This window comes from Mytilus trossulus, chromosome 8 (assembly GCF_036588685.1).
Source record: "Mytilus trossulus isolate FHL-02 chromosome 8, PNRI_Mtr1.1.1.hap1, whole genome shotgun sequence".
Taxonomy (NCBI): Eukaryota; Metazoa; Mollusca; class Bivalvia; order Mytilida; family Mytilidae; genus Mytilus; species Mytilus trossulus.
In genome coordinates, this window is record NC_086380.1 from 59765577 (window position 1) to 59786487 (window position 20911).

Sequence of the window (20911 nt, forward strand, 5' to 3'; positions counted from 1 at the left end):
GTTCATTTCGGCAATATTTCGAAATTTCGGGATTATTAAACGAACCATTATTAACAGGACAAAGGTAAGTGTTGTTGAATTTATCAATTAAATGAATTTTAGACTGGTCTTTACTGGTCTTGAGTTTGGTCATGAACTTGAATCATAACAGTACACACACAAGTCTGCTAATAACGAGGCGTATTAAGTGTTCAGAAGAAAACCCACAATATGTCGATAGGCTTTGTTGCCGAAAATTACATTAATATTATCGATGAGAAAGTTGACAGCTTCAATCATTTCATCATACCTCCAGTAAGTAAACTGTTGAAAAGTTAAAATTGCAACAGAATCAAAAGGACCACCAAAAGCAATTTATGTATCTAAAAATAGTATCTCTGAGAAATATAAAATAAAACGGCCAAATAAAAATCTCAATCACATCAAACGAATGGACAACGTCTGCCAAGTTCCTGACTTGGTAAAGGCATTTCCTTTTGTAGAAAATGGTGGATAAAAGCTGGGTTTATTATCTTTATTACAAATATTCCTTCATCCTTCTTCACAAGTCTGTGTCCACACTTGTTATTTAATAACTAAAACTGTATTTACATTAGATTATTTTTTTTATATGCAGAATGATATAATCAAAAAAGTTGTAAGATGCAACAGGTTGTTTCAATTAAGGTATATATAAATATTTATAGATATCACCTCTTCTTTATTTGCATTGTCTACTGAATTTAGTTTGTAGATACGTACTGTTTGGAGCTAGCACAATGCACACACAAATGTGTTTCATGTTCTTCATTTTTGAAATTTCTGCAGGTAAGAAATAAGCTTATATTTATTCTTATCAAGTGAACCATTTTTGTAAAATAAATGTATATTAACACAAAGTCAAATTAAAAAAAGAGATAACGGTTTTTTAAAAATATATGATTGCCAAATCTAAATCTAGAAAGGCATGTGGCTTTAAAAAGGGGGCTCGCGGGTCTAAATCAATTTTTTTTTAAATAGTTTTTTCTATGATTAAACTTTATATTATACCTAATGGAAATATAAAATAAAAATATGGGGTCACCTTCCATTTAAGCTCACAATTTGCCTCCGAAAGAAACATACATCTTTGTTAATGTCCTTCTTTTCTGTTGAACTATTAGGAGAAATATTGGTAATAAAGAAATAAAAAAAGAACTAAATTACAGAAATCGCTAAAATTTTGCAATTATTTAGTTTATGTACAGCTGATTTGAAAACAAAATTAAAAAATATAGGTCACCGATGAGATAAAAAAAAAAAAAAAGAAGATATTTCAATTTATACGTCCAAAAATGACATTGTTGCAACAAAGGGTGATCATTTAGAGCGTTTTGAACATTTTAAAAGTATGTGGCCAAACCAAATCGATATTCTCGGGGATTTGTTTGTACCATAATATAAAGTAATAGCTAATTGTCATTGTGTAATAAATAAAATTTGTAATGAAAAAACCAAATGTTTAATTTTTTGCCGATTTTTTTTTTTTATAGCCGCGAGCCTTCTTAAGAGCAATAATATTTTCTGATGATCTTAGCTGAATTGTTGTGTAGACCTCAGCTGAGAAATATATCTTTATAAAACATAAATGCGTGTCTTTTAGTCAGTTTCGTGGATATCAGGGGGAAAATTATAAAAAAGGTAGTTACTGTAGAAAATGAGGATAAAAAAGAAAGACTGCTTCGCAACTTGATCTTTTCCTCAATATTCACACAAATGGACGTCTTCACACTTGAATCTATGATAAACGGGACGATTTCAACTTCCCAACTATCAATTTTTGATTTCTCAGCAGTTTCACACCCTCTGCACCTTTGTATGGTATTTACATATCTCAGTTGATACGTTATGCTCGTGCATGTTCACATTATACGGACTTCATATACAGGAGTGTGTTCCTAACGCAGAAACTGCTCCAACAAAGTTATGAAGAGGACAGATTAAAAATGACACTTCGTAAATTTACGGACACCATCACGAACTGGTTGATTCATACGATGTGTCTTTCTCCAAATTGTCCAAGGAATCTGTAACAAGTGTTAGATAGTGGTTTGTCATTACGTCGTCTGATCTTTTAATTACCGAACGTGACTTATTCCGGATTGTTACTGTTTTGAATTCGCATTCCTATAAGACATGTCACTGTACTTTTCTATACAAAATTCATAAATTTAGTTTTGATGTGATATTTGTTATTCTTTTTCAAATGTCTTATCGTTTGTATTTGTAAATGTTATATTTTCTTGTTATGTTCGTGTGTAATGGTTAAGATAATTAATTACCCAGTTCATTTATTAGACTTTATACGAGATATTTGGTTTACAATTTGAAATTTACACCCACATAGAAAGATGAACAATTTATTATCTAATTACTACCACAATTTTAAATTAATTAGTATTGTAATTTTCATTATTACGATAAATGTTATATAGAGAATAATACATGGCAAAATCCGTATCATATGTTGTATCATCCCGATACATCAATATCAGCCCAAGGGCCTTTAGGCCCGAGTGATGATATTGGTCGAGGGTGATACGGCATGTAATACGGATTTTACCATGTACATACGCTTTATCATATATTTCAACAGAATAGTATTATATTTTATGAACTGTTTTCTGATCCATAGCACTGGGTTAACTTCAGTTCTAATTTTTTCTTGTTTCAAAGGCCTTAAAAGAACTGCTCAATTACTTATCCGAAGCACCTTACAATTAACATGCTGTTGTTTTAAAACGTTTTCTTTGTAATGTGTTTTGTATTTTTTATAGTTGCGTTTTGTGTGCCAAAAAATATGAAAACTTGACGTTCGTGACGTCACATACAATATGAAAACTTGACGTTCGTGATGTCACATACCAAACAATGACGTCATTCGAAAAATTGACCTATTTTGAGGAATTTTTTTTTAGCAAAAAAAATTCAAAACTGACTTTATGTAAAAAAAAAAGTAGGGGTGTGATAAAGGGTATGCGATAAAGGGTAGGGGTGTGGTAAAGGGTATGCGATAAAGGGTGCGCATCAAGGTTGCGATATGAATTTAACAGCAGGTTATTTATCAAATAAGCAAAACTACTGTATTTACTACTAAACATATGATAAATCATTATTACAAACCTAATCTTGAATTTGTTCCTAATTCTAGCCTAGTTTAGGAACTTTATCCTTTTGATACGTTTTAGTGGTGTTGTAGTTCTCCTCCTATATTTGATGCGTTTCCTTCAGTTTTAGTTTGTAACCTGGATTAGTTTTTTTCTCAATCGATTTATGTATTTCGAACAGTGGTATACTACTGTTGCCTTTATAAATCGATAAAACAGCTGAAAAAGTTTCTGACTTTTAGACTCTCAGTTGTTTTACCTTCCTTAACCTTATACTTTGCGCCAAGATAAAATTATAGAATATAATTACAGAAAAATTTATTAAGATAAGTAAATAAAGAATAAAATCTGAACATCTTTTTTTATAAATCACACTGTTTCAAGACTTAAAAAATATTGTGCTTTAAAAATTGAATCAAATGCTGAATGATTTTTATTTCTTTTGACTTGTTCATTATTTTCTTCATAAGCAATCTGTGGTTCGTTTGATCTCATGTCTTTATCGGTCAATTTGATGTCAATCTATTTTGGTCTACGCTTAATTCGTTATTGTAACCCAATGTCCAATGACAAAATCACCTATAAAAAACGTTGGTTTTTTTTTTGTTTTTTTTTTTTGTTTAATTTTTTTTGGGGGGGGGCAGATCATTGACCGTGATGAAGAGTACAGATGAAGTTTGTCTACATATTGGCAATAAATTATCAGATAAACAGATTACACCGCATATCTATATTGATTCTTCCACTGCATCTCGTAAAATAATACATGTATATTGTTTTCTCTCTCGACGTACATGTAAAATTTCAACATTCGAAATACTCCGCAAGCCTTGGGTTTTTATTATGAGCAGAGACATGTCATTGATTCAGTGGTAGCAGCTTGATATATATCAAACGCACTACGAGTACTGATTTAATGTTACCTTTTGTTTGAGAAGATGCTTATAATTGATAGTCCAAGAAAACGAATAAAATTATTAACGATTGATATATATTTTACCGAAGACTAATTTGCGACAAGCCCTTCTTATCCCTTTTCGCCGCGTTTTTATTTGGTTTTTTTTTCTATTCGCGAAAGTCGCAAAAATCAATTGCTCGCGATAATAAGTTTATATGCAAGAGTCATATGATTGATCACATCACTATCAGTTGGAAGGGTGAATTATTCAATGTACCATTAATTGAAATATTTAGGGCCTTTGGTGACGATTATTTCTTATAAATGAAAATCGATGATGTCGTGGATTTTTATTGAGATACAACACACGAAATTATTATAAACATTGTTATCTGTTATTGACAAAAACGAAGATGATAGATTAGTTGAAGCTTTCGTAGAGTTTAAAGAATTTTATATCCTTTTTCTGGTTAAGGCTTGTCAGGTGCTTATTGAAGCATTTACACAGGATAATCAATAATGGTATTATAAAATTGTATGGAAAACATACAGTGCGTAAAAATTATGCTGTAGATGTACCTGAAGACTGCATTTTACTCACGTGAATCTTATTCATACTTTCAAAAACTAAGATGTGAACTCCTTCAAGCAAATTTTACCTCAGACTAATTTGACAATATAATGATTTAAAATTTGCCAAGTCTAAATAAAATCTAAATAGTATACCACTGTTCGAAATTCATTAATCTATAGAGAAAAAAAATCCAGGTTTCAAACTAAAACTGAACGCATCAAATATAAGAGAACTACGACACAAAAGAAACACAACATTAAAATGTAACATACACAGAAACGAAATATATTATAACAATGCCAATTTTCCTGACTTGGTACAGAGCATTTTAAGAAAAATAAATGGTTTTGTGGCATGCCAAACCTCCCGCTTTAATGGCAATGTTGATTATAACATTAAAATAACAACATTACATGACAGGACTACAATACAAATAAATGGGAGAAAATATAGGACAGAGAAAAAAAGAAATAAAAGCCAACAAAAGGTACTAAACCCTCTTACTTTTTCATCTCTGGATGATCTCAAACAGGTAGGTTAAAGCTTTTTAAATGAAAGTCAATCTAAAACTAGTACATGAGGAACACAACAATATGAACAGCTATTTGAATTTATGATCATGTAAATTTTGCAAAACATTTTGTTGTTGAGATGGTGTACATTCCTTTTTCTAATCAGGCTTTTGTATTATCAACTCATTTGCAAATTTGTTCATACATTGTTTATCAAATTTTTTTAAACTATAAAATTAATATTCCAGGTATGACTGAATTTCCCTGCGAATTTCCGTGTCCATGGCGCAATAAAACATTTGATGTATACGCTGACGGAAAATATTGGGCATCATGGTTTTTTAGCAGTGACGGCCAAACCGCTTCCTTTAGCTATCCGTCTTTAACATTACAGCAGTATTGTCATCAAATAACAGAGCGCTTTCTTATTCTAAGGTAAAATTCATGTGATATTAGTTAGATGGGGTGTTAGTGACCTAATACGATATATATATGGGATCAGTACATTCCATTTTGGGTAAGCTTTCTTATTATCAGGTAAAAACAATGTTATAGTTCCTTGCAATTGGCCACTAAAAAAAAACAAAAAAAAAACAGTAAAACAACTATAGACATATACGTTAAAGATTTTTGCCTACATTTTATTGTTCTTGGCCTAATATGTCAAAAATTTTATCACTTATTCAAACATGTTCAAGAACTTTGGTATTAAAACTTTGTTGTTTGTTAAATGAAAACTGGAAACTACGGTCACAATTGATAAAGTAGATTATATATAATGGTACTATAAGATTAATATGTTTGTTTGGTTTGTTTTTTTTGCTATTATTTTGCTTTCTGTTTGTATTTATATTATGTCGCTTACTATATCATATATGTTGTTGATGCTATAGCATTATAGTATATGCTGATTTGCAATACACTTATTACAATTACAAACATTATTAATACTATGAACGTGTGGTAGTTCTACTGATGTATGAAGAGGTTTGATCACTATAGAAATTTTTTTTTCACTATGCACATATTTGAACTATTAATGTCAAATCAAATTGAATTATACTCTGTAAGCTAATGTAATAGATAGTGTGCTTTATTTTAAATACTATTTGTTCATTATATTTAATTTCTTTCTTGAATTCGATTGATTCATCAGACATTTGGATTATTATCTCATTATCTAAAAACAAACAAAAGTGTCACTTCCGCTGTCATCATGACTGCGGAAAGAAGATAATTTGAACTATCTGACCTTATAACATCTGAAGAAAAATATTTAAGGAATGACTGTAATATTTGTTCTGTCTATGAAGAAATAACATAAAAAAATTGGTGCACACTGAATAACGCGCGTAGCGGGTTATTTAACAGTGAGCACCACATTTGTTATGTTATTGCGAATAGACAGAAAAAATATTGCAGTCATTTTTTATAATTTAATTCTAAATTCCATTTTAAACCGTAGAAAACCATGAAAAAATGTTGATCACGTCACGGTCACATGACTAAATGATGTCTATGGGATCATAACATAATAACTTTAGCCAACCGAAAGACGCGTTACATCAAAAACTAAATTATAAATATGTAAGCCAAAGGTACATATTTGAATTTAAGTATGATAGATATAACAATGAAACAATTTCGGTCGATGCGCATTAAATATATAACGTTTTCTACATCAAATGTATAGTCGTTTAGAGATTTGAAAGTATTTTATTGATGTGTCAATCTTTTAAAGATTGATTGATTGCTGGTGTTTAACTGCCACATTCAAGCGCCACTTGTCGGCTTTTCCTTGACGGTTAGTTTTTAAAGGTAGAGGAAACCAGTGTGCCCGTAGAAAATAAACGACCTTCAATAAGAAAACTGACAATCCTAGTCAAGTCATATTGGATTAAAGTACAGAGCAGGGTTCGGGCTCACAACATTAGTGTTGACTGGCTAGTAATTACAAAAGAATTTCTATTTGGCCACTTTGCCACCGAGGTCCCCACCTTTTGGTTAACATACGTATAGAATCATTGAGAAGATACATAGGTGATGGATACTCAATAAATTAAAGAAACGGGATCCGGTCGATATCATAACAAAAGATAAAGGTTGAGACGTCAAAAGTAGACAGTTCACTTAATTCTTCCGAGAATATTTCTTGATGCATGTTTTTATTAGTATATAGAAATATTGCCTATAGATGGACATTTATTTGCTAATACCTTCTTCCTAGTACAAAATAAAAACAAAACCATACTATCTATTTGTCTATTCTTGATTTGGTACATGTATTTTCTTAATATGTAGAAAATTGTGGATTGAACTAGCAAAACCTGTCCTATTACAGTCGCAAACGATTCCATTATATTTACTACGATGTGTGAACAAATAAACAGATACAATAGGTCAAAATGTCAAAAATAGGGGAACAGCAGTCAACATTGTGTTGTAATCTTAATCACTATAATAACAAACAATAATTTAACAAAGAAGCACAAACATGAATATAGACAAAGCAAATATGAAATACAACAATACCATTTTTTTCATTGAGAAATAATGCAATGACGGGATGTATTAGACTTAGTACGGAGCCACGTTATATGTATAAAGAAACATAAAAAAGATTATAGACAACGAACATTAGCAAATATAAAAGACAAGAATTATAAAACAAATGTTTAATTAAATCATGTCTAGATGTGAATTTTATTGATATATATATATTCAACAACAAAAAAAGTTATATGACCAATTTTTTTCAGGTATGGGGCTGACCGACTTTTATGTTATCCAATCTTTTATGATATTGAAAGTCCTTTGACGTTTCAGTTTGAAGAAGCAGGTGAAACGTTTTCATATGTTCTTATCCATATAAATATACTATACGATAATAAAAACAAATTACCTAACATATGTGTTTTTCTATATACCAACAAGTGTTTCGTTAATAATTTGTATACGACCGCAAAATTTATTGTATTTGCATTATCATATTTATTTTATAGCGAATTATGTGTCGGCGTGGGTAGACTATCATGTTCGCAGACATTAACTTACATAAAAGTGTATGAATTTGTTATATTAAAATTGTGTCTTTGTCAATTCATAATTTTACTATAACAACTCTTGTTATAGTAAAATTATGAATTGCCAAAGACAAAATTTTAATATAACAAATTGTTAGCACAAGTTTCCATACTGCAATATGACGGTTGGGATTGATTGTTTGGTATTGTCGTAGATGTTTTTTTTTTATTAGGGGTCAAAAAGGGAATAAAACAAGCCTTTTTTCTGGCTTATAGACAATAACTTGAGTACAGGTGTATGAATCTCTATGCACATTTTAGCACAATGTTTCATACTTCGATAAGAACGTTAAGAAAACGTTTTGTATGGGGGACAGTTATTGTCGAAGCTGTTTAGAAATAATGGGCCAAAAAGGGCCAAAACATGCTTTTTTGTTGTTTTAGGGCAATATCTTGTACACAAGAGTATGTATTTCAATAAAAGTTTACCTCAAGGTTCAGTACATGAAATGGAAGGTCGGGATTGATTCAGGGGTCAAACCCCTCCCTTCTTGTGAATACGGAACCATAAAGGGGCTTAAAAGGCAATCTTTTCTGGTCTTTATTTTATTGAAAAAGAATAAATTTATCAAAATGTATGGCTTTGTTATTTCTATGAGTATTTATGATTAATATTCCTCAAGGTCATAGTATTTTTATTAAATATTGATACTCTTTCAGTGATCGAAAATATTGAAAGCCATCCAGGAGAATTAACAGACTTATGTAACCATTGTACCAATGGTCAATTTAGAGAAGCTGTAGGTAAGAAAAACACCTGACAAATGTATTCAAACGTTTAATTGGATAATATTTTATAGATAAAGAGATTTTAAACATTCAGTTTTAAGTCTTTTTTTGATTTTTGTACTCTTGTTTTGTATCATTTTTAGGGTTTTTATTGGTTTTGTTTTGTCGTTTGGACTTTTTAAACATGTTGTTGCAAGTTTTCGTTGTCTTGATTGTTTTTGCAAACTTTAAGAACAGGGGTTATTGAATCTTTATAATACACCAGGCTATGTTCTACAACTGAATCAGTGCAGTCAAGCGGATAACTACTCGTCCAATTTCTTATTTTGTATCTTGTTCACCCTTTCCTGATTGCTTGATCACTATATTAAAAAAAGACGGAGTCCGTATTTGTAATAAACCACTTGAATTTTATAAGTATTTAGGGAACTGTTTGATATTATAGCGTAACATGCAGATGTTGTTGGGTTTGTGCTTCTTAGACTGTAGTATAAGGTTGTGTGATAAATTTGTCGTCATGTTGTCATTTCGCTGTGTTATTGAGTCATACCTCTATTTTTTTTGTCACAAACTATTAACAGGATATAGAAAGTGAAACTTATCTAGATAATTCTTGTTTATTTATACAGAAAAGATAACAAACACATTAACTGCTAGTCTTCAGCTCAATGACTTCACGAAAAGACTTTAAAATGAAATGTAAATGTTTTATATTTGCCTTTTGATAATTAATCAGATTTTGTTTTTGCAGTAAGAGGATCACTACCAGCAAGTAAGTTAATTAATCGGTTAACTTTAAAAAAAAACAGTTAAGCTGTGATGAATTCGTTTGGAAGTAACAAATGTTATATATGCATTATCTTTTTAGGTGTTTTGTATACACTAATCATTGCTTTTATTATTATTATCATTATCATTATTATTATTATCATTATATTATTATTATTATTATTATTATTCAATCATATAATAATTTTGTTATCATTATAATTTTGTATTAATCGACTTCGACTGTCGACAGTAGAAATGATAATTTGGTCGATGCCCTGTCAGGTCAATTCAAAGACTTGTAATTTGTTTTTTACTGCCAATGCAATAGATAGAATACATTTCTTTATCGACGCGGAGGCTGGTTGGCTCGGATTACAAAAAAATGTCCGGATAGCTATAGGACAACATGTATTGTTAATGTAAGTGTTGATTGTTACACTGATTTGTAAAACTTAAAAAGTCATTTCGAAGGCGTCGGTTTTCCTCACATCATTTTCTTGGTCATATATAAACAACAACATTGGTTTCCTGATATTAATGTACTTGTCAGTGGATAACAGCCATCAATAAATCAATTAATCTATTTAACTGTTTTAATTGAATTATGAAACAATGAACACATGACTCAAATACAACACTATTGCAGATTTTATTTGTCTTTCCGATATACTTTCAGACCCTCCTTTAACTTCTATTGCTTGCAATATACCATCAACATGTACCCAGACAAATGGAATCGTTTGCGGTAAGAATGATATCATTCCAAAAAGCTGTCCAGAAACAACAACTGAAAGCCCATCAACGACAGCTGAATCAACAACAACCACAGCTGAATCAACAACAACCACACTTGAATCAACAACAACCACACCTGAATCAACATCAACCACACCTGAATCAATTACAACCACACCTGAATCAACAACAACCGCAACTGAAACTGAAATAACAACTGCCACTAAGAGTCACTGTGGAAAGAAACACCATAAACATACCAAATGAGTCATGTAACATAATGTTAAAAAGATATGAATCTAAAGAAGTTTCTCATTAAATTTTCAAGGAATATTGCAGTCGTTTTTCACTTATTTCATTAATTTGTTAGTTTTAAGGGACTTCCCATTTTGAATTTGCCTTAGAGTTAGGTATTGTTGCTTTACTTTTCAGCTCGCCTGGCCCGAAGGTTCAAGTTAGTTTTCTCATCACTCTTACAAATCTTTCAAACTAAAACTATTCGCCGTTTCAGAATCTAATGCATGCTGGGTAATATTTTCAAAAGCGTTCACCAAAGCGTTTTGATTGGTTTAAAATGTTATAAACAATGGAAATTCAACCAATGACGTAACGTTATTTTCACTTTGAGGTGCGACCAATAAAATTACCCATGATGCGTTAGATTCTGAAACGGCGAATTTTTATTGGAGTTAGGTATTGTTGCTTTACTTATTAGCTCACCTGGCCCGAAGGTTTAAGTTAGTTTTTTCATCACTCTTACAAAATTTTTAAACTGAAACTATTGGCTAAAATTAACCAAACTTGGCTACAATCATCATATGCATTGTGGGTATTGTCGTTAAAAATGTGTACGACGATCCTTCTTGCCAGAGAGTAAGATGTCCGACTAGGTTAAAAAAAAGAACATTGTGGCCAAATGCAAGTTTTATCTATTAATTTGAAATTTTAAAAATGATCAAGGAGACAAGATCTACCATATTGACAATATGGACAAAAATCGTCTGACGTCTCCTTTAATTTACCAAACTGTCACGCTTCAAAGGTGTGATTGCCCTAATATGAGTATTTGTTTACCCTCTATTGAGTAAACCACATAACGTAGATAAAGAGAAAGTAAAGAGGATCAGCAATACAAGATGAGGCAAACAAAGAAAGTTTTATGAATTATATTTTCGTCTATAATGTGCTTTTTAAATATACACGTTGGCCAAGTTGAGCAAACCAGTCTCTTAAGAGCATTTACTCCAATGACAGTTGGAAAAATGTGTATACGTTTGGTATCGATGTCAGATTTCGAACATGCTTTGTTAAATGCACGTGACGAATTAAAGAGAGGGGCGAAAGATACCAGAGGGACATTAAAACTCATAGATCGAAAGTAAACTGACACTGCCGTGGCTAAAAAATTACAAGGGATAAACAATAGTTCACAGGACGAATAACACAGAGAACTAAAGATTAAGCAACACAAACCCCAACAACGAAATCAGGTGCTCCAGAAGGCTAAGCAGGGTAAGCAGAACCTGCTCCACATGTGGCACCCGTCGTGTTGCTCATGTCATTACAAACCTGGTAAAAAGTCTGATTCGGTTGGTCACTTATTGTAAAATGAACGGGATTGTAGTTACGACATAAGGAACATACCATAAGAATGAACCTAGTGAATTGCTATAATAATGAACCTAGTTAGCTGCTTAAAAGAAATGACCTTATAATATGCTAAGAGGATTCAACCTAGTGTATTGCTTTAATTATGAAAATAGTTTTCTTTCTTAGGAGTGGAGATTGATTGATATGATTGAGAATTGATACAACATATGTGTCTGTATGGCTTAGGGTGAAGCTTTCTCATACATCTGCGTGAGATCTCAAGCTTGTCTCATTTGCATCTGTTTAAGTAAGGGCACAGCTTTGCAAACATATCAGGATATGGTTCTAATCTAATCAACAGTTTATTGAGAAATGCATAGCTACTCATTTGGTCCTATTTTAGCAATATCCTAGTGTATAATTATCATAATGTACATAGCGTTCTTCTTCAAGAATGGATATAATGCTTTGCTATTATATGAACTTAGTGTATTTCTATTATGGGTTACCTAGTAGTCTGCAATAAGGAATGTACCTAGTGCTATGCTATAAGAGTGGAACAAGTGTATTTCTATAATAATGTTCCTAGTGTTCTGCTATAAGAATAAGTCTAATTTTATGTCATAAGAATGAACCTAGTGTAATGCTATAACAATGTACTTGTGATCTTTTTAAGGAACTAGCCTTATGATATGCTATAAGAATAAACTAAGTTTATTGCTATAATAAGGAATCTTGTTTTCTGCTATTATGACTTGATTAAAAATACACTTTCTCATACATATGATTGATAATGGATACAACATATGTGTCTGTTTGGCTTAGGGTGAAGCTTTCTCATACATCTGTGTGAGATCCCAAGCTTGTCTCATTTGCATCTGTTTGAGTAAGTGCACAGCTTTGCAAACATATCAGGATATGGTTCCAATCTAATCAACAGTTTATTGAGAAATGCACAGCTTCTCATTCAGTCCTATTTTAGCAATAGTCCTAGTGTATAATTATCATAATGTACATAGCGTTCTTCTTCAAGAATGGATATAATACTTTGCTATTAAAATGAACTTAGTATTTTTCTTTAATGGGTAACCTAGTAGTCTGCTAAAAGAATGTACCTAGTGCTATGCTATAAGAATGGAACAAGTGTATTTCTATAATAATGTTCCTAGTGTTCTGCTATAAGAATAAGTCTAATTATATGTCATAAGAATGAACCTAGTGTAATGCTATAATAATGTACTTGTGATCCTTTTAAGGAACTAACCTTATGATATGCTATAGGAATAAACTAAGTATATTGCTATAATAATGAATCTTAATTTCTGCTATTGGGACTTGAGTAACAATACACTTTCTCATACATATGATTGAGAATGGATACAACATATGTGTCTGTATGGCTTAGGGTGAAGCTTTCTCATACATCTGCGTGAGATCCCAAGCTTGTCTCATTTGCATCTGTTTGAGTAAGGGCACAGCTTTGCAAACATATCAGGATATGGTTCCAATCTAATCAACAGTTTATTGAGAAATGCAAAGCTACTCATTTAGTCCTATTTTAGCAATATCCTAGTGTATAATTATCATAATGTACATAGCGTTCTTCTTTAAGAATGGGCATAATGCTTTGCTATTAAAATGAACTTAGTGTATTTCTATAATGAGTTACCTAGTTGTCTGCCATAAAGAATGTACCTAATGCTATGCTATAAGAATGGAGCAAGTGTATTTCTATAATAATGTTCCTAGTGTTCTGCTTTAGAATAAGTCTAATTATATGTCATTAGAATGAATCTAGTGTATTGCTATAATAATGTACTTGTGATCTTTTTAAGGAACTAGCCTTATGATATGCTATAAGAATAAACTAAGTTTATTGCTATAATAATGAATCTTGTTTTCTGCTATTATGACTTGAGTAAAAATACACTTTCTCATACATATGATTGAGAATGGATACAACATATGTGTCTGTTTGGCTTAGGGTGAAGCTTTCTCATACATCTGTGTGAGATCCCAAGCTTGTCTCATTTGCATCTGTTTGAGTAAGTGCACAGCTTTGCAAACATATCAGGATATGGTTCCAATCTAATCAACAGTTTATTGAGAAATGCACAGCTTCTCATTCAGTCCTATTTTAGCAATAGTCCTAGTGTATAACTATCATAAGGTGTCTATCGTTCTGCTTTTAAAATGGGCATATTGTATGATTTAAAAATGAATTGAGTGTTTTTCTATTATGAGGTACTTAGAAGTCATAAAGGATGAACCTAATGTTTTGCTATAAGAATAGAACAAGTGTAGTACTATGCTAATGTTCCTAGTGTTCTGCTATAAGAATGAGTCTAATGATATACAACAAGAATGAACCTAGTGTATTGCTATCACAATGTAGCAATTACTCTGATATAAAGATTGACCTTATAATATGCAATAAGAATAAACCCAGTGTATTGCTATCATAATGTAACTTGTTATCTGCTTAAAAGAAATGACCTCATGATATGCTATGAGAATAAACCTAGTGTATTGCTATACTAATGAAACTAGTTTTCTGTTTAAAGAGTGGAGTAAGAATACACATTCTCATACGTATGATTGAGAATGGATACATCCTTTGTGTGTGTATGGCTTAAGGTGAATATATAAAAAAGAAGATGTGGTATGATTGCCATTGAGACAACTATCCACAAAAGACCAAAATGACACAAACATTAACAACTATAGGTCACCGTACGGCCTTCAACAATGAGCAAAACCCAAACTGCATAGTCAGCTATAAAAGGCCCCGATAAGATAATGTAAAACAATTCAAACGAGAAAACTAAAGGCCTTATTGAAGTTAAAAAAAAATATGTAACATATAAACAAACAACAACCACTGAATTACAGGCTCTTGACTTGGGACAGGCACATATATAAATAATGTGGCGCGGTTAAACATGTAAGCGGGATCCCAACCCTCCCCTTACCTGGGACAGTGGTATAACAGTACAACATAAGAACGAACTATAAAAATCAGTTGAAAAGGCTTAACTCATCAGATAGAAAAATATATATATAAAAAAAAAATTGTTTTCTAACGCATCTGCCTGGGATCGCAAGATTGTCTCATTTGCATCTGTTTGAGTCAGGACCCAGCTTTGCCTATCAGAATATGGTTCCAACCTAATCAACAGTTTATTGAGGAAATGCACAGCTTCTCATGTAGTCCTATTTTGAGAATGAGCCTAGTGTAAAACTATCATAATGTACCTAGCACTCTGCTTTAAGAATAGCATAATGCTATGTTATAAGAATGAACTTAGTTGGGTTTTTTTTATAATGAGGTACCTAGTAGTTTGCCATAAAGAATGAATCTAATGTTATACATGCTATAATAATGGAAAAAGTGTATTACCATTATACTATTCCTAGTGTTCTGCTATAACAATGAGCCTAATGATATACCATAAGAATGAGCCTGATGATATACCATAAGAATGAACCTAGTGTGTTTCTATACTAATAAATTTAGTTATCTGTTTTCCGGAATTGAACTTTTGATATGCTATATGAATAAACCTAGTGTAGTGCTATACAAATGAATCTAGTTATCAGTTTTCAGGAATTGAACTTTTGATATGCTATAAGAATAAACCTAGTGTAGTGCTATACAAATGAATCTAGTTATCAGTTTTCAGGAATTGAACTTTTGATATGCTATAAGAATAAACCTAGTGTAGTGCTATACAAATGAATCTAGTTATCTGTTTTCAGGAATTGAACTTTTGATATGCAATAAGAATAAACCTAGTGTAGTGCTATAAGATGGATAATAATGAATCTAGTTTTCTGCTATTAGGACTTGAGTAAAAATACACTTTCTCATACATATGATTGAGAATGGATACAACATATGTGTCTGTATGGCTTAGGGTGAAGCTTTCTCATACATCTGCCTGAGATCCCAAGCTTGTCTCATTGGCATTTGTTTGAGTAAGGGCACTGCTTTGCAAACATATCAGGATATGGTTCCAATCTAATCAACAGTTTATTGAGAAATGCACAGCTACTCATTTAGTCCTATTTTAGCAATAGTCCTAGTGTATAACTATCATAAGGTGCCTATCGTTCTGCTTTTAAAATGGGCATATTAGATGATATAAAAATGAATTGAGTGTTTTTCTATTATGAGGTACTTAGAAGTCATAAAGGATGAACCTAATGTTTTGCTATAAGAATAGAACAAGTGTAGTACTATGCTAATGTTCCTAGTGTTCTGCTATAAGAATGAGTCTAATGATATACAACAAGAATGAACCTAGTGTATTGCTATCACAATGTAGCAAGTACTCTGATATAAAGATTGACCTTATAATATGCAATAAGAATAAACCCAGTGTATTGCTATCATAATGTAACTTGTTATCTGCTTAAAAGAAATGACCTCATGATATGCTATGAGAATAAACCTAGTGTATTGCTATACTAATGAAACTAGTTTTCTGTTTAAGGAGTGGAGTAAGAATACACATTCTCATACGTATGATTGAGAATGGATACATCCTTTGTGTGTGTATGGCTTAAGGTGAATATATAAAAAAGAAGATGTGGTATGATTGCCATTGAGACAACTATCCACAAAAGACCAAAATGACACAAACATTAACAACTATAGGTCACCGTACGGCCTTCAACAATGAGCAAAACCCAAACTGCATAGTCAGCTATAAAAGGCCCCGATAAGATAATGTAAAACAATTCAAACGAGAAAACTAAAGGCCTTATTGAAGTTAAAAAAAAATATGTAACATATAAACAAACAACAACCACTGAATTACAGGCTCTTGACTTGGGACAGGCACATATATAAATAATGTGGCGCGGTTAAACATGTAAGCGGGATCCCAACCCTCCCCTTACCTGGGACAGTGGTATAACAGTACAACATAAGAACGAACTATAAAAATCAGTTGAAAAGGCTTAACTCATCAGATAGAAAAATATATATATAAAAAAAAAATAGTTTTCTAACGCATCTGCCTGGGATCGCAAGATTGTCTATTTGCATCTGTTTGAGTCAGGACCCAGCTTTGCCTATCAGAATATGGTTCCAACCTAATCAACAGTTTATTGAGGAAATGCACAGCTTCTCATGTAGTCCTATTTTGAGAATGAGCCTAGTGTAAAACTATCATAATGTACCTAGCACTCTGCTTTAAGAATAGCATAATGCTATGTTATAAGAATGAACTTAGTTGGGGTTTTTTTATAATGAGGTACCTAGTAGTTTGCCATAAAGAATGAATCTAATGTTATACATGCTATGATAATGGAAAAAGTGTATTACCATTATACTATTCCTAGTGTTCTGCTATAACAATGAGCCTAATGATATACCTTAAGAATGAGCCTGATGATATACCATAAGAATGAACCTAGTGTGTTGCTTTAATACTGTACCTAGTGATTTTTTATAAAGATTGATCTTATTATATGCTATAAGAATAAACCTAGTGTGTTTCTATACTAATAAATTTAGTTATCTGTTTTCCGGAATTGAACTTTTGATATGCTATATGAATAAACCTAGTGTAGTGCTATACAAATGAATCTAGTTATCAGTTTTCAGGAATTGAACTTTTGATATGCTATAAGAATAAACCTAGTGTGTTTCTATACTAATAAATTTAGTTATTTGTTTTCCGGAATTGAACTTTTGATATGCTATAAGAATAAACCTAGTGTAGTGCTATACAAATGAATCTAGTTATCAGTTTTCAGGAATTGAACTTTTGATATGCTATAAGAATAAACCTAGTGTAGTGCTATACAAATGAATCTAGTTATCTGTTTTCAGGAATTGAACTTTTGATATGCTATAAGAATAAACCTAGTGTAGTGCTATAAGATGGATAATAATGAATCTAGTTTTCTGCTATTAGGACTTGAGTAAAAATACACTTTCTCATACATATGATTGAGAATGGATACAACATATGTGTCTGTATGGCTTAGGGTGAAGCTTTCTCATACATCTGCCTGAGATCCCAAGCTTGTCTCATTGGCATTTGTTTGAGTAAGGGCACTGCTTTGCAAACATATCAGGATATGGTTCCAATCTAATCAACAGTTTATTGAGAAATGCACAGCTACTCATTTAGTCCTATTTTAGCAATAGTCCTAGTGTATAACTATCATAAGGTGCCTATCGTTCCGCTTTTAAAATGGGCATATTGTTATGATATAAAAATGAATTGAGTGTTTTTCTATTATGAGGTACTTAGAAGTCATAAAGGATGAACTTAATGTTTTGCTATAAGAATAGAACAAGTGTAGTACTATGCTAATGTTCCTAGTGTTCTGCTATAAGAATGAGTCTAATGATATACCATAAGAATAAACCTAGTGTATTGATATAATTATGTGTTTTAGGAGTGGAGTAAGAATACACTTTCTCATACATGTGATTGGAAATAGATACATCATGTGTGCCTTTATGGCTTAGGGTGATGCATTCTCATACATCTGCTTTAGATCCCAAGCTTGTATCATTCACATTTGTTTGAGTAAGGGCACAGCTTTGCAAACATATCAGAATTTGGTTCCAGTCAAATCAACAGTTTATTGAGAAATGCACAGCTACTCATTTAGTCCTATTCTAGCAATAGGTTTAGTGTATAGATATCATAATGTACCTAGCGTTCTGCTTTTAGAATGGGCATACTGCTATGCTATACGAATGAACTTGGTGTATTACTATGATAATATTCCTAGTGTTCTGCTATAAGAATTTACCTTATGATTTACAATATGAATATACCTAGGCTGCGCATTGCTATAATGGTGACTCTATGTTTCTGTTATCAAGAATGGACCTTATGATAAGCTTTCAGATTGTACCTTATTATATGCTATAAGAATGGGTATAGTTTATTGTTATATTAATGTTCATTGGGGTCTGCTATCAATAATGGACCTGATGCCTAGCTAACAGAATGAACCTTATGCTCTGCTATAAAAATGAGCATACTATTTTGATATAATAAATGTACCCAGTGTTCTGCAATTAAGATTACACCTTTGCATATATGTTATTGAGAAGGGATACATCAGATTTGTTAGAATGGCTTATGGTACAGCTTCTCACTCAAAATTGACAATGATACTCTTCTCCACTAGAAACAAATGACGTAGGAGTCAACAAATGCAGTTCGCTGTTCAACCTATGAAAATACGGATTTTTTTGTGTTATTAAAATTTGCTGTTAGGCCACATCAATTTAATTTCTTGTTCTACGGATTTTTGGTCTCCAAAATTTGGGGCGAGCGAGCGATTTCAAAATTTTAATAAAAAAATATTTAATTTGCAAATTTTTGAGGCGAAGCTTGAAAAGTAAAGGCGAGCGATTATAAAATTTTTTTGCAAACATAAAATAGTAGGTTTAGACAATATTAGAACTTGTTTATCACTTGTACTTTGACATTTCTTTAATTTCTAAAGTATTTTTTCCCTGTTCACCAAGAAATAATTAAATCTGGTCTGTGTATGTGTGACTGACAATGAGACAATTCTCCATCCAAGTCACAATCAGTGTGGGGGCAACCCCTTAATTTTATAAATATCCCTTTTACGAGGGATCAATACAAGTTATAATATATTTGTTTGTACAAAATGGCTCATAATTTCTCAAAGAACTATATATTTATCTGGTATTAAATGGTCAAATAATGTCCAAGAATTTTGTAATATTCCTGGACTATAACCATGTTAAATAAACACATTTACTTTATCAGTTTAATCATGTTAATATTATTCAAAAATAAGTGGATCCCTCTTTTAGAAAAAGTTGTTTAAAATATGATGTAACTCTCCTTTTTTTCAGTACAAAATTCTAAGTTTTCAAAGGTTTTGTATAGAAGAACTATACAAGTTCTTGGTATTTCTATTTTCTTTTCTACATCAGTAAAATGATCCCTTGTCTGAGGGAGAGTATATTTTGATAGGAAATATAAGAAAGGGGGAAAGAAACCATTTTTTTTGTTCTTTACAGGTATTTCCGCGCTGTTATAAATTTATAATCGGAGCACTCCTGCTTTGGATAAGTAGGCTTTGTGTTGAAACAAATATTCTCACAGATATTTACACAGTGTGGTGGGGTGCTTTTATATTTAAAATCGTTCTATACAGGTTAGACTGTGATTTTAAAAACAAATGTTGATATCTTTCTATAATATTTACAAAAAAAACGATGCGGGAAATGGACATGATTAGATTTCGGAATGCGGGAAGCGGGGAAAAAAATTAAAAAAATTTGTTTTGAAAAAAAAAGGGTGCGGGCGGGTCCGTCGAACAAGGAATAAAATTGGTGTGGCCTTACAAAATGATAGAAACTATTAAGACTTAAGGAATGTATCTCCCTCATGCAGAGCTCTGATTTCTTTCACGGATTTGGCTATACTTTTTGGAACTTTTGGATTATAGCTCTTCATCTTTTATATAAGCTTTGGATTTAAAATATTTTGGCCACGAGCATCACTGAGGAGACATGTATTGTCGAAATGCGCATCTGGTGCAAGAAAATTAGTACCGTAAATGTTATTGACACTGAGAAAACACCTAAACCGTAAGCTATAAAAGGCCTCAAATTTCTAGCTCATGAATTCGGATAGGGACTTACATAATGAGGAGGACGTCAGATCGTAACAAAGGAAAAAACAGCTGACAATGACACTTATACTGGATAAGGCTTGTTTCTCTCCATTTAATTTTTTGTGGAGTCTTTTGTATTGATAGGTCAAACATGTCGGATTCAATGATCACCAACAAGTCGATCCTGGAGAGGAAACTTAAAATTGATTTTTTCTACGTAGTGGGATTTAAAAATCATGTGAACTTAGATGTGTGTTTTT

At 31.8% G+C, this 20911-nt stretch overlaps 1 long non-coding RNA gene across 1 annotated transcript; it reads left to right on the plus strand.

Moving 5' to 3' along the window:
* The first annotated feature begins 7882 nt into the window (after nt 1–7882).
* Nucleotides 7883–10625, plus strand: LOC134682013 (uncharacterized). Its single transcript, XR_010100757.1, has 4 exons — nt 7883–7948; nt 8853–8936; nt 9673–9693; nt 10369–10625. It is a non-coding gene; the product is annotated as an uncharacterized LOC134682013 (long non-coding RNA).
* Nucleotides 10626–20911: the final 10286 nt, after the last annotated feature.